This window comes from Herpailurus yagouaroundi, unplaced genomic scaffold, assembly GCF_014898765.1.
Source record: "Herpailurus yagouaroundi ecotype Mexico unplaced genomic scaffold, PumYag 165, whole genome shotgun sequence".
In the NCBI taxonomy this organism is placed as follows: domain Eukaryota; kingdom Metazoa; phylum Chordata; class Mammalia; order Carnivora; family Felidae; genus Herpailurus; species Herpailurus yagouaroundi.
In genome coordinates, this window is record NW_024412406.1 from 19,907,068 (window position 1) to 19,921,644 (window position 14,577).

The 14,577-nt window shown below is 36.2% G+C and overlaps 1 long non-coding RNA gene across 2 annotated transcripts in view; it reads right to left on the bottom strand.

The window, feature by feature from the left end:
* LOC121038194 (uncharacterized) overlaps positions 1-13,686 on the bottom strand; it is a 28,754-nt gene extending 15,068 nt beyond the window's left edge. For both annotated transcript variants that reach the window (XR_005794217.1, XR_005794216.1), the window contains exon 1: positions 13,589-13,686. This is a non-coding gene — a long non-coding RNA (uncharacterized LOC121038194). The remainder of the gene's footprint in view (positions 1-13,588) is intronic.
* Between the last annotated feature and the right edge of the window lie 891 nt (positions 13,687-14,577).

Below are 14,577 nucleotides of genomic sequence, written 5' to 3' on the forward strand. Positions count from 1 at the left end.
TCTATTGATGGGTCACATTTCCTTGCCTCTTTTTATGTGTCATCTTTTTTATTGCATGCAAGGAATTGCATCTAAAAAATGGTAGAGACTAAAGTGAATAATAGTAAGACCCAGAAGCATGAAGATTCATTTTTCTTTCAGGCCACTAGGGTGAGGGGTTGAGTCAATCTAATCTCCAGATGAGCTGAGATTGTTGTTACTATAGTTGGATCCAATTCAACATTGGCTTCACATGATTTGAGATGGAGATCAAAACATTTCTTTTAGCAGGACTGGAGATCTAAGCACCAGGAGACTCTTGATACATCTTGTGCTTTATAGTCCACCCCAAGTTTTCAAGCCATGTGACATCTCATGTTCACAGCAGGTTACTACTTGGTTGGGTTATTGTTTGTATTCCTAGCTCTCCATTGTTGATCCCAGCTTTTTGTGCCTTAGGACACTGCCCCCCCCACACCTCCCCCTCCTGCTGCCATGAACCCAGGTTTTGGAGGACTAAAGGGGTAGATTCTAGGAAGGCCTGAATTACCTTTCAGGAATTTTTCCTCAGTTCTTTAGCTCTGCTCCCAACTTTGCTGGCTCTGCCTGCCTGGTCACCAGGAAGTGGTCCCTCTCAGCTCTTCTGCTGTCCCCCAGCCTTGGGCAGCCACTGATTCATACTCTGTGGGGGATGGGATTGCTAACCCTGCTCTTAACCTCCTTCAGGCTTTTGGCTCTACTCAGTCTTATATGTGTACTTAGGAAAGGCCTACAGGAAAGAGTTTGTGGGTGGGTGCAGATTCTGTATGTGACTGTTACCCACTGAATTCTAACGTGTCATGCCTGTCCATATTGACCTTAAAAGTTTCTAAAAATTACAGTGATTTCTCTTTACCTTTGTCCTTCTTCCTTCACTGCTCCTCCAAGAATGACAGTGGTTGTGGGAAGAGCTTGTCACTCTCTACATTTCAGTTACTTGGGTTTCTTTGCATCCTCATTCTTTGCATCATGATTAACACACACACACACACACACACACACACACACAAAGTTATGACTGTATAGATTATCTGGGTTATTCTCATTGTTAGGATGGAAGGACATTATCCTGTAACTGTCTTTAACCTAATTGAAAGCAGAAGTCTCTTTAAGACACTTTTAATTGAGTTTTCTGTTACTTGCTGCTGAATTTAGCCTAATCAGATCTATACTATATTTGAAATTGTTCTTCAGGATGAGAAAACCATAGATCATTTAAATTACTTTTTTCCTCATTATAAAATTAATCTATTTTTGTGGGATGCCTGGGTGGCTCAGCTGGTTAAGAATCCTACTCTTGATTTCAACTCTGGTCACAATCCCAGGGCCATGGGCTCAAATCCCACATGGGGCTCCATGCTGGGTGTGGAGCCTGCTTAAGATTATCTCTCACCTTCTTCCTCTGTCCCTCCCCACTTGCACTCTTGCTCTCTGTCAAAAGAAAAAGCAAGCTAAACTAAACTAAAATTAACCTATTTTTGATATAGAAAATATAAAAAATACAGAAAAACCACAGAGGAAAATTAAAATTACCCATAGTCACTTTTCATAGATATAAGCATTAATATCATTTTGTTGTATATTTTTTCAACTTTTTGTAATATATATCTATTTATCCATAGTTTAGTATATGTGCTGCCGAAGCGAGCACAATTTTATCCATAGTTTAAAGCATATGTGCACTTTTATAAACTGCTTTCTATTTATGCGAGACTATATCACACACATTTTCTGTATTATTAAATATAATAAGAGCATGACTTTTAAAGCAGTATTATATTTTATGATTTTTCAAAACTTTGTATTTAATCAATTACATATTATGGGGCATTCTGAATGTTTCAGATTTCTCACAATGCCAAATAGCCCTGTCATGAAAACTCTTCTATTCTGGAAACTTTTTGGTGGCTAATCCTGCACCAGTTGTGACGTCCATGCCACTGTTCTTTCCTCTGCCACTGCTCTTGACTCTACCACACACATTACTTGTAATGGAGCAGTAGGAAGTGTAGAGGTCAAAGTAAAAATGAAGATCAGGGAGTTTATTATGGTAAAAATTAGGACCTAGTCTAGGAGACCAAAGTGTAAGGAGTCAGCAACTCTGGAACTCAGTATTTTTTATTACTGCAAGAGCATCCTCATTGCATTTTTCAATTGTGGTCTGGTCTCTATCTAATTTATCTAATCATATTATTCCCTCTGTTCAAATCCTGTAGTGTCTTTTTATAGATTTTAATAAAAATCAAACTTCTAGCTTGCTAGGCCAGACCCTTCATGATTTTGTCCCTGCCTCGCATGTTGGCAACATCATTGGCCAATACCCAAAATAGACCTTTAATCCAGTGAGCTTCTAGTTTCCCAAACAAATGTGCTTAATTTCTCTATGCATTTACCTATGTTCCACTAAATGCCTCAAGTATCCTTCCATGTCTCATGCCAGTTGTTGTTCTTGTTAATTTCCATTCATCTTTCGAAAGCTCCAGCTTCATCTTTATTGGAAATACTTGATAATTCCTCAAACTAATATAGATTCCTTCCTTTTTGCTGCTCAAATATTGTATTCATACACTTATCATAGTACCAATTATACCATAGTACAATTTCTAGTTTTGTTTTATTTTTCTTTGCATAAACACTGGTTTTGTTTTGACTTTATATTCCCAGCACTTAGCACAGAGCCTGGATCCTAGCAATTTCTTGCTCAATGTTTATTGGAATGCTATAATAATGGTAATATATCAATCAGAAAAAAAAGTGAAAGTGCCTAATTACCCAATCACCCACCCTGACCCTCTCACCTCAAGCCTTCCACGCATCAGTAAGAGAGGCTACCCACCCTTTATAGAATTGTTAGGACCAAAAATCAAAAAATCATCCTTGATATGTATTTTCCCTCCATAATCATAACTCATAACCTCCATTAGCAGGCCATGTTGGGACAAATGTATCATAACTCTGACCATTTCTCATCCTTCCAACACCAAGCTATTTCTTCTTGTCTTGGCTTCATACTAGTCTCCCTTTCTTTCTTTCTTTCTTTCTTTTTCTTTCTTTCTTTTTAAATGTTTTTATTTATTTTTGATGGAGAGAGAAAGACAGAGCATGAGCAGGGGAGGCGCAGAGAGAGAGGGAGACACAGAATCCAAAGCAGGCTTCAGGCTCTGAGCTGTCAGCACAGAGCCCGACATGGGGCTCGAACTCACGAACCTGAGATCATGACCTGAGTCGAACTCGGATGCTCAACCAACTGAGCCACCCCAGCACCCCTGTCTGTCTCTATCTCCCTCCCTCCCAACTTCTCTCCTTTCCCTTCTTTTCTTTTCTTTAACTCTAACATTTCACTACAGTCTATTCTTTACATAGTACCTGGAGAGCTCTGTTAGAAATGGAAATCATTCCATAGTTCTCCAAACAGCTTTACCATCATATTTAGGATGAAATTCATAGTTTTTGCCAAGCCGATAAGGTCCCACATAATTGGCAACTGCCTCTCTCTCTCTCTCTCTCTCTCTCTCTCTGTCATTTCAAACACTCCCTGCCTTGATCTTTCCTGTCTAATTGTCCTGATTTTTGTACAGTTCCTCAATACATGCTAATCTAGTTCTCACCTCAGGGACTTTGCATTTGTTGTACTCTTCTTCACACCATTCAGGTTCCTGATCAGAGGTTACCTCCCCAGTGAACTTGAAGGATCCTGTTGCTCTAGCCTCCATCCTACTCCCTAGTTTCATTCTCTAATCCTCTTATCTTCCTTTGTTTTCTTCATGACACTTATCCCTAGAGACTACATCATGCATGCATTTTGTTTACTTGTATACCTTCTGACTTTTCACCATAATATAGGTTCCATGATTCCACAGGCTTTGTCTTGTTCACTGCAGTATTAATGATAAAAGTTTACTGAAATATAAATTAAGGGATGCATTTCATAGTCTAGGTTCTATTTTTTCTATCCTTTTTACATGCTGTTTTATTGGAAGATCTTCCCAACTGTTATGAACATGATTCCCTGGAAGAAATACATAATACATCACAATATATACACTCAGAAACCTACACATAACTGATAAGTATGTCTCACAAAACAGTACTTATCTTTACTGTATGAAATGCAGGGGCGCCTGGGTGGCGCAGTCGGTTAAGCGTCCGACTTCAGCCAGGTCACGATCTCGCGGTCCGTGAGTTCGAGCCCCGCGTCAGGCTCTGGGCTGATGGCTCAGAGCCTGGAGCCTGTTTCCCATTCTGTGTCTCCCTCTCTCTCTGCCCCTCCCCCATTCATGCTCTGTCTCTCTCTGTCCCAAAAATAAATAAATGTTGAAAAAAAAATTTAAAAAAAAGAAATGCATTCTCTTTTTTCTGTTCTTTTTTTTTTTTTTTATGTTTATTTTTGAGAGAGAGACAGAGCGCAAGCCAGGGAGGGGCAGAGAGAGAGAGGGAGACACAGAATCCGAAGCAGAGCTTCGAATCCAAGCTGTCAGCACAGAGCCCGACATGGGGCTGGAACCCATGAGCACTGAGATCATGACCTGAATCTAAATTGGACACAACCAACTGAACCACCCAGTCACCCCTCTTTTTTCTGTTCTATTCTATTTTTCATAAAACTGATTTTACTACTGGGACACCTGGCTGGCTCAGTCGGTTAAGCGTCCGACTTCGGCTCAGGTCATGATCTCACAGTTTGTGGGTTTGATCCCCACGTTGGGCTCTGTGCTGACAGCTCAGAGCCTGGAGCCTGTTTCAGATTCTGTGTCTCCCTCTCCCTCTGCCCCTCCCCCACTCACTCTCTGTCTCCCTCTGTCTCAAAAATAAATAAACATTAAAAAAATTTATTAAAAAGACTGATTTTACTACTTAGAAATGGATTATAAAAAGGGTTACTACTTATGGCTTTGCAGGCAGTATCTGCCAAAGAGGTTATAGCCATATTCATGTATCTATCTGTGTGAAAGTAAGAGTGTAAACATATGCGCATATTTGAAAGTATTATTACATTAAATTTATTTTCAGAATAACAGAGTTACAATAAAACATAAATTTAGTAAAACATTTCCTAGAAATTACGATTTTTATTCAACTAGCCATTTCTTTTGAAATATTGATTTAGCTTTGAGACAATATTCATTTTTTTAAATTGGGTTAACCATAAAATTAGTTAAAACTAAAAATGATTAAACACAATATTTTCTACATAAGGAAAACTGTTAAAAACAGGGAAAATGTTTATAGTTTTGCTAAGAAAATATGTGCGACAAAAATCTAAAAGTAAATATAAGAATAAATGAAAGTCATTCTCTTGAGTTCTGATCTTGGCCCCTTTGGACAGGAGTCCAACTCCAGGAGTAAGGAGATAGGTGTACCCTCTCTGTGAACTTGTCTTTAGAATTTAAATCTGGCAGCAGGGGGAGTACACATTTAGGGGCTCTGTGGAAAAATGGCACTGATGAAGGAGGGTCAGAAAAGTTGGAATTAGGTCAAGGAATTATCTCTGTATCTTTCTTTTTTTTTTAAGCCTGTAAATTTCACTTTGATTTGTCATGTTCATTCATCTTGTTGCATTTCTCAGGCAGAACACTGGGGAACAGCAAAGAGAATTTTATTTATATAAATTAATGTGCTAATTAGCAACAGTCTCACAGCTCTTGGAAAATTGCCATTTCATTTTATTGCGCATTAAAGATTGGGTATCCCAACCCTTGTATGCCATTGGAAATGAAGAAATAACCCTCCTAAAATATTTTTGCCTCTCCAAAGGGAAATGTTAAATATAGTGGCCTCATGCCCATTTTCTGAGTGCCTCCTAGTAGCCTTTTTTTTTTTTTTTTTTACTATTTGTGCTTTTTCTTTAGACAAAGAATCTTTTTCTTTTTTTTATGTTTATTTATTTTGAGAGAGGGAAAGTGTGTGCGTGTGTGTGCGCACACACACACGCACCCCAGCAAGTGAGGGAGGGGCAGAGAGAGAGAGAGGGAGAGAGAGGGAATCCTAAGCAGGCTCCACACTGTCAGCATAGAGCCTGACATGGAGCTCAAACTCACAAAGGTAAGATAATTACTTGAGCTGAAATCAAGACTCAGACACTCAACTGACTGAGTCACCCAGGCGCCTGTCTCTCTCTCTTTTTTTTAGCTCTTACATCTTATTATATCAATTAACAATTGCATTTACATATAAAATAGCGTATGTGTGTATGTGTAGCGTGTGTGTGTGTATCCTGCTATACCCAGAAAAAGGTATTATGCTAACAAACAAATAAACCATGGAAAAATGCATAAAATATGAATCTCAAAGGCTGGAATATTTTAATTAATATTTAAAATTTTTGGATGCCATCCCTTTAAAGGATGAGTTCCAGAAGGTTGTATGCTGTGATCTATCCATATTGAGCTGAACGATCTTCATCAGCTAACTGGACTTTTTTTCAATTTGATTGCACAATGAGTGAAATAGTTACATCCTTCCTATTTCAGAGTAATATTTTGGGAAGAAATAAAACGTGCTTCGGCTTTCTTGGAATATCTCTGAACTTTTGTAAATTCAATGATATACACTTGAGATATTCACTACCACCACATATACCAAAAAACTCCAACTGCACTAATATGTGTAAGCGTTGGTTATTAATTAATGCATCATTTAATACTAAATTCATACAAATGTCCTCTTTGTTTCTGTCCATCCTTCTTATATTTAAGATTTAGAACAGCCGGCCTGGTTTTCTATTTTATTTTGTTTCCTTCAAATGCTGCTAAAGGAGGATTTGGTTTTTTCCTGCATCTCTTATGATTCCTTTCTATCAAAAGAGGCATAAGACTGGTTTTAACAGATAGGTAGTTTGTGAAGTTCATTTGTGAAGTTTAATCACAAAATAGGCTAGGCCTTCTGGAAAACTCTACTCCTGGTTTTCTTCCCACAGGAAAATCTCAGTGACTGCTGACAAGGATGTCCTATCCTTTCTATCTCCTCTACGTGTTCGAAGTTGAAGAAATGTTCTTGGGTTGAAATAGCTTAAATTGTTCTGTGTATCCCAGAAAAAGAACAACAGCATTTTGATGATCCTTTTTATCTTCTGTGAAATAGAAAGAACACCAAAGAAAATGTCATGCAAAGTGTAGGGGATGAAAGCAATGATTGTGGAACATAGAAGTGTTCCATGTTGCCATAGGGATATAGGATTATGAGGGACTCAGCAGAATGCAAAGAGGGTAGGTATGCTTCTTAAATGGCCTGTTCTCATTCCCCTTCCTGCCAAAAAAAAAAAAAAAAGGAAAAAAAAAGTCCCAGAAAGGTGAAAATATAATATAGTATAAAGAGCACTACAGCAATCAGTGTGTTATGTGACCTTGGTTCTGGTCTTGGCCCTCCTGCAAAAGAGTTACTTCAGTTCGGGCCAAACTGTGTTATTTTACTGGCACAGTGGTCTTTCACCTGTTGAGTGAGATGGCTGGCCTCAGGAAGTCAAGTCCATTCCAGTTTCATAATTCTGTAGCTGTATTTTTATTTTTCAGAGACTATATAACCTGTTGACAAACCTCTACACACTGGCTATTGCAAACCATTAAATAAATTATGAAAAGCAACCGTGGAAAAGTCTGCAGTGTTAAATTAGGCAGAATTCTCCAAAAACATTATATAATGAAAGTGGTAAGGTAAACAAGTAGTTTGGTAACTCTCAACAATTCTTGTGTTTAAAATATTCTGGAGTTGAAATAAAGCAGCTCCCATCTGTTAATATCTATGTGCAGTATATAACATGTTTTACTATGAATGCTGTCCAGGGAAGTAAAAACAAAGGAGATCTTACAGAAGTGATAAGTGATAGGCTAGCAGCTTTTTAAAAGCTATTGCATACTTTATTCTAAGTCTTTTCTCTAAAAGCCAATCAAATGAGGACTATTTGGGAACATCAGCATTAGCTCACCAGACAATGGCATTTGCATCTTGAATTATTCTATTAGATTCTAACCTTGGCACAGTGTAACCCTTTTGCTGAAATATTTATAATTGCCTAGTAACATGGGAAATAAACAATTTATTCCTATTATCTGTGTGCATGTTTTGATACAGAAGAAGCAAACTGTGAATGACTAGATACTAATAAGATCAAGGAGTGTCCCCAGCTTGTCATAATGGCTAGTAACAAATATTTGCACCAAGCCTTGGTTATCCAAATATTCCTTGTGAAGAGTGGCTGAGTGGGTTTGATTTCTCTAACCTTGCAGAATCATTTTATTCTATTGTTCCTGTGATAGATATGGAGGGTAATGCAGTCCAAAGCCTCCAGGCAATGCATGAATTGAATATTTGCTATTTGTGTAGCATGTTGTTTCTGAAGCATCTAATTTGGGAGTGATTTAGTAAATACAATCATCGAGAATGTGGTGATGTTTTCCCTTTAGTTTTGCACAGGGAATTTTGAAAGGGTCTCCCTCCCCCCAATCATTTGTAAGAAAATGAGAAAAACAGCCTAATTTAACACTTGTATTTTGAAAAAAGAGATGGAAAGCAAGATATATCGGGTCACCAAGTTTGAGGGAAGAAAATAGTTTCAACTAAATGCATGGATCCACATTATGAAATAGCCACAGTAAAAAAATTTAATGTTTATTTTTGAGAGAGAAAGAAGGAGAGGGTGTGTGTGCAGGAGAGGCAGAGAAGGAGACAGAGGATCCCAAGCAGGCTCCGTGCTAATAGCAGAGAGCCCGACGCCAGGCTTGAACCCAAGAACCACGAGCAGAGAAGTCTGACGCTTAACTGAATGAGCCACCCAAGCTCCCCTAAAATAGCTGCATTTTTATGTTTACTTTCATACCACCAACAGAAAAACCCAGAAATTGTTACACAAGAGTGCTAACACTACCTCACTTGGTTTAAAAAATCATCTTTGCAGGGCACACATGTATTGCCACGGACAGTATCTGCAAACCTGAGCTTAGCATCAAAAAGAAACGGCTTTATTGCAAGTCAGAGCTGCTTTAATTTAATGAACTAATATTAAAAAGATTCACATAATTTATCTCTCACCGTCTTTCAGCTGGAAAGTATTCATTAAGGAAAATATGTGCTAATGTTAGCAGCATAAATAGAACTCCAAATAAGGAAGAACACAATGAACATCCTAAAAGCCCTGTGCTTTCCTGAAAGGATTCACTGCTTACCTTGTCCCTGTGGCAGTGGGCCACCCCCATCACAGCCGCCCAAGTCCCTTACTGCCATCACTTTAGTGCTTGATGAGGGCTCCAAAGACGAGCCTGTTGCTGGCTTTCATGACACTGCTGATAGTGAGGGGATGCTAACTGCTTTGGAAAAGTTTTGAATCAGTTCCAGTTTGGTGGTTTCGAAGCTTGATCTATTTTAGTATTGACTTCCTTTTTATTCCCTCTAGAAAAATGGATCTTTGAATTATTAGAAAAAAAAGTCAGCCTAAGTGAGTTCCAAATCTCAATCTAAATAGCCTTGAAGCAGCTAAATACAAACAGATCAAGAAAAAGAGACTATATTTTTCTTTCTACTACCCATTGAGTAGGGGGTGTGTCCTAAGACATATTAGAAAAATTCTTCACATTGCACGTGGTGCACATTTGCACATTTGCACCAATAAACTAAGTGACCTTGAGCAAAGTCTCATTCTCCTTCAGCGTCTTGGTTCCTCATATACAGAATATGGCATTAGATGAAATTATTGCGAAATCCCTTCTTACTCTGAAAATTAACTACTAATCAATCATATTTTTATAACTTTGCCTGATAATGTTTGATATTATAGGAAATGTATGGGAAATCTGAAGGAACAGGGAAGCTTTGCCTAAAATGTTCAGAAAATTCTTGAGTCGTAGAGAAGTTGTTCTTAAAGTTGGCTTTTAAGCATTAATGGTTAGGACATGAAATAGCATTTTAACAAATTATAAAGAATTTTCACAGCACATTTATAAAGATTATCCTCAAGTGAAATCTGTAGACTCCTCCATTGAAGTAAAATAAAGCAATAGAGAATTAAAAAGAATTAAAATATTCCACATATTTACTTTTTAAAATACCCAAACCTATACATAAGAAATTGGCCCAGGGGAATATATTACTCGATTTGATGGCTCCCTTGCCAGACAATGTCCTATATAATCTATGGACATTTACCAAATTTAAGTTAGTCAGTAGATAAAATGTTCATAATTGTATATTGATAAATCTAATGTTACCAAGTTTTTTTTTGTTTGTTTCTTTTGGAGGGTTTTTTAAAAAATTTCTTCTCCACAATGCATTGAAATATATTAGTTCTTTCATATTCCAAACTTCCCTGGTCAAAAATAACAATATCTCCCAACAACACATCCTGGAATAGGAAGAGGGGGAGAGAAAATAAAATATTAGATCTTATAATGATTTTATTTTACAATTAAAGTTAGTTTAGTGTACCTTTTAATCCAGCTTTTTTTCTGAATTGATTTTAACCCCTAAGTAAGAGATTATTCATATAGGAAGCACTAATGTGATTTACAGTCACTACATTTAAAATTTTGTAATTGTATGTTTTGCAATAAATAGATGGTGAAAATTAATTTTGTGGAAATGTTTTAGATGCACACATCAAAAATTAGAGACTCGGAGTGCTATCCTCTTCAAATAGTAGGGCTCTTAAGCCAATGAGTGGGCATTGATCAAAATAGTACTAAAAGTAATTTTTGGAATTTTTTTCACAATCTGTGACATGTTCCTTAAACTACACAGACTGCCATCAAAATCTGAAAACGTTTTTCCTTGGAGAATTATTTTGGTTCGAGAAACAATGAGAATTCATTCCAAGTCAAGTCTAATGTATAAACTGAGGATCGTATAATGCCATTTTGGGGGTCTAAAATCATGATGCTAAGATAAAAAGACTGACCTTCTTGTGTGCCTAATAGAAGAAATGTCCAAATCAAGGACTCTGTAGGCAAAACCCAATGGGTTGGAACCAAGTGTAAAATCTCTCTGTATACAAATGGCAAACCTGGGAGAAAATAATCAACTGGCTGGGACCCAAGCTTCAGACTCTAGTCTTGGTCCAGTTTCTAACTACTGAGTTCATAGGTTTTTTTTTTCTCTTTCAAGATACAAATGCAGGAAAAAAACATAAAAGTGTTGCCATAAAGTAATGAGTATATAGTCTATTAGAAAGTAGCCAATTAGTGTGGATAGACCCAAATGTGTAATGTCCTTCAAATGGGCTGGCTATCTTGGAGCCCATACATCCAGTTCACCAATACTACTCTTTGTTAAAAACTTATTTTGAAGCTCCTTTTTAGAATGATCTTCTGAATACGTTCATGAACCACACAAGAAGTTTAACCACATGGTTATATCACCCAGTCTCTTGTAATTTTTCTCTTCTTTTTCTTCCTCTTCTTTACCTAAAACAAGCCAGGTCATGTATCTTTTCACCAGTATTGGCACTGAATGATAATACAAATTCTCTCAATACACAATAATTGGACTTCATTGCAGATTTGTAAATAGGACGTCCATCAAGAGAGTAATTTTAAAGAGAAGAATGGCTACACAAATGGAGTAAATACAGACTCTTGAGGTGATGCCTTTGAATGAAAATACTGATTTGAAAATGTAAGTTTGGGTCTGTTGGTTAGATTGATCTCAAACTTTATACTCAAACCTGATATGTTTTATACCATTTTGGTACCCAAAGTCAGGAGGCAATTATATGGTGCACAAATGGAATTTGCCAGTGGAATTGCTTATAGCATCTTAGAAGGAAGTAACTAAATGGAAAAAAAGATATTTAGTGAGTATTTTTAAAGGATTGGATATGTTCTACTAGATTAAGACATGAATTTTTAATTCACACATATGTTCCCTTAGAAAGACAAAGATTATATTCTCAAGGAATTAGCCTCATGTGAAAACACTAGCATTTCAAAGAGTTCTATCACATATCCTATGTGAGATACAGGGAAAAGTGGGAAGTGGAAACATTCCTTGAAAAGTTCTAAATCTATGAGGGATAGAAGGTAATTAAATTATCCACAAAATAAAGTTTAACTTCCTGGTACAAAACAAATTGGAAAAGAACAATCTCCTGTTACACCCCCAAGGAAAACAGGAAAAAACATCTTTAGTTTTCACTTTCCTTCAAATTTAGTAGTGCACATTCTTCAGTTTGATTATTTGCTGGGGAAAAAATGGAAACTATTACTTTTTTCGTTAACTGAAGAATGAACACTGTGTAACTTTACAAAATGAGGGTTGCAATAAAATGGATACTCAAGCTTAGACCCTTCCTTTGTGTTTGGGTTCATAATTTTTTCTCTGCTTTTGCATGTCTGGAACTCACACAATATCAAGTGTATCCTAATTTTAGATAAATTAATACATTACACAATCTTCTTAACAAGCAGAGATTTGATTATTTTTTTCATATTAAAATAAACCAGCACAACAATTAAGAAGGCACAGCATAGGACATATTTATTTTTTATAGAATCATTTAAATTAACCCTGTTCCCCTTTGCAAGCATGGATATATCAAACCATATTTCTAAATATATCCTGAACACTTTGCTTTCAAAATAAACTCCAATGAGAAAGAACACAATTAATACCTCATTTAGATCTTTAACATGCACACACTATATATTTTGGCTTTCTAAAGTAATGGAGTCAGGATCATTTTATAGTTTAAACATGTAAGAAACATTTGACACTTGTAATCAAGGCTTCAGAGATGCCTGCGTGTGTTATTTTAAATACTTTCTGCATCTGTGATCATTTCTACTTCTCCTTAGGCATGAAGCTTTCCTGCCCATCGTTCCCTCTCTCTCTCTCTCTCTTTCTCTCTCTCCACACACACACACACACACACACACACACACACACATACACACACACACACACACACACACACACACACACACACACACACACACTGCATCCCCCAAAGTAAATAAGATGATCAATTAAGCAAAATAAGTGTTCAATTAAATACAAAAGAAAATCAATCAACTTGTTAAATTGATTATTACACTTATTTCAAGATATTCCACCATATCTTCAGCATCAAGTCATTTCAGTCAATTAGAATGATCAGTGAAAGGGAAAAAAAAATGTTTGCCCATATGCCAGAAATCCTATGTAATAATGACTAGAGATTGTGTTGGTTTTTTGACAAGATGTTCCTAAATAACTAAAAAAAAAAAAACAAACCTATTGATATAAATGCGACCATTTTGCTTTCTTTGGGGGAATTTTTTTAGTGAGAAAGTTGGCAAGAAAAAGAGATCTTGATGTTACCTGAAATATTCTTAAGTATACTAAAATGGGCACCTTGTTCACATACCTCATTGCACATTCTCCTCATTATTTCATTTAGCCATTCCTGTGACTTTGATTCTCACTACAACACTTTAAGGTGAATGTATATACATCACACACACAAATATCATCTCAGCATACAAAACAACAAGGTTATCTGAAACAAATATGGAATTCATAGCTATGTGTCCTTTTAGAATGATATTTGCAAATGGTCACATTACACACCTGTGATTTGCTCCAAATAAATTTAAGATGATAGCATTACCTTTTTAAACCTGCAGATTCTTCCTTCTGTAAGCTTTGGCTCCAGCAAATCTCAGCTATTCTTATTACAGCCCTTTCTCACATGCTCCCAAGTGAGGAACGATTTGCAAAGCTTTTTGGCAAGGCGTGTTGTTAAAGCTGAGCTCTTCATCTGATAAACATTTTCGCTATAATACAGTGGTTTTTTTTTTATTTTAATCTTTTGTTTTAAATAACTGACAAAATTCTAAACTATACAAAGAAAAGAAAAAAAAAAGCCAGGGGTAATTATTATCTTCACCAAAATATTCACCATAATATCATTCAAATAACAAATTTCCTTTCTTGCTTCCATACAAGTGGTCTAGCTAACATTTTCATATGATTGACTATCCTATAACCTTTACAGTTTTGTTTACAAAGGGCATACAGTGATGTGGGAATGTTCTAATAACATGCTTTGGAACAAAAGAGCCAAATGCCAAATTATATGAAATTTTTAATATAAATTTTTATAAGAAGTAAAATCCTAAGAGGAAAAAAAAGACTGGAAGGAAATATTTTAAAATATATCCAGTAGTTGCCTACGGTTGTTAGGATTGTAGATAATTTATTTTCTTATCACACATTGGTCCTATTTTTCCAGATTTTACACAATGGGTTAAAAAAGGAAAAAATAATTACTAGTGTGTTTATCTTTGAACAAAAAGGACTCAGTGAGAAACTTTTCAAGTGTTACTTCTCTTGTAAAGTCAAGGGAGTCATAAAAGCTTTTTTTTAAAGTCACAAAAAAGTTTTCTTAACAGATTCAAACAATTTGAGTAGAGGCTAGATCATCTGTGTGATTTAAAGCCTCTGAGAGCAAATTCCTAATTGTATGGAAAATTGTATCAACCAAATACTACCAAAGGAGAGTGTGTTGATATTTTAGAATTCTTGTTTGACAATGCCATTATTATCCTGCGATAGTTTTGTTATTTAACCAAACTATTTGTGTCACAATTTAAAAAT